Here is a 979-nt window from a genome sequence, read left to right as displayed (position 1 = left end):
GGAAATACATCAAGAAACCAAAAGCCTAAACCTGGTGAGAGAGAGAAGGCAAAGGGATAGATGGCAAACCGGCGGCACTTCTTGGAATCAAAAAGGTCCCAATCGCTTCCTTTTCAGCAATTTCAGGCACTTTTAACTCTCTTTCCAAAGAACTTTTCATCTTTCCCTCACGGTACTTGTTTGCTATCGGTCTCGCGCCAGTACTTAGCTTTATGTGAAACCTACCACACATTTTGCGCTCAAATCCCGATGAACGCGACTCTATAAAAGCGTACCGTACGTGGAACAAAAAACGCAGGGGAAGGACGGGATTCTCACCCTCTATGATGTTCTTTCCCAAGAAACTTAACCCTGCGCTTCCACTGGTAACGCCTCTCGAGGCTACAAGTCAACAGCTCGGAAAGAGCAGTTGATTTCCACTTTGAGCTGATCCCGGTTCACTCGCCGTTACTAAGGGAATCATAGTTATTTTCTTCTCCTCCGCTTAATAATATGCTTAAGTTCAGCGGGTAACCTCGCCTGATTTCAGGTCTGATAAATAAATCGGACAAACGCCCGAGACAAAACAACAACGACGAAACCTCGCAGAGCAACAATGGAACCGAAATTCCATTGCGGTATTGAAGTCGATCGACAGCATCAATGAAACTTTGTCTTCAATGAAGAAGCCACCGTATCTCAATGATGTCATCGATACAACTCAACAATACACTTGAGCCTCTAAAAGAAGAGGCACGAGTAGTTTCTCCGCTGTGTTCATTATTCAGGGTGACATTGAGTATTCAACACTCATGACACCCAATCATACTGCTCCTAGGGGGCTTCAGCCAAACTGAAGCAACGACCCTAAAAAAGCAGAAAATTGTGATTTCAAAGACACTGAAACAGACGTACCAAGGAGAATATCCCCAAGGTGCCATTTGCGTTCAGAAATCTGATGGTTCACTGAATTCTGCAATTCACATTGCGTTTCGCAGTT

General features: G+C 44.5%; 1 non-coding gene across 1 annotated transcript; it reads right to left on the bottom strand.

Moving 5' to 3' along the window:
* TGME49_460410 lies at window positions 1–534 on the bottom strand (the record flags this gene model as incomplete). Its single annotated transcript, XR_001974385.1, has 1 exon — window positions 1–534. It is a non-coding gene; the product is annotated as a 28S ribosomal RNA (ribosomal RNA).
* Window positions 535–979: the final 445 nt, after the last annotated feature.

This window comes from Toxoplasma gondii, assembly GCF_000006565.2.
Source record: "Toxoplasma gondii ME49 unplaced genomic scaffold asmbl.1060, whole genome shotgun sequence".
Taxonomy (NCBI): domain Eukaryota; phylum Apicomplexa; class Conoidasida; order Eucoccidiorida; family Sarcocystidae; genus Toxoplasma; species Toxoplasma gondii.
The sequence above is the reverse complement of the archived record's forward strand: the minus strand, read 5'-3'. Positions and strand labels throughout refer to the sequence as shown.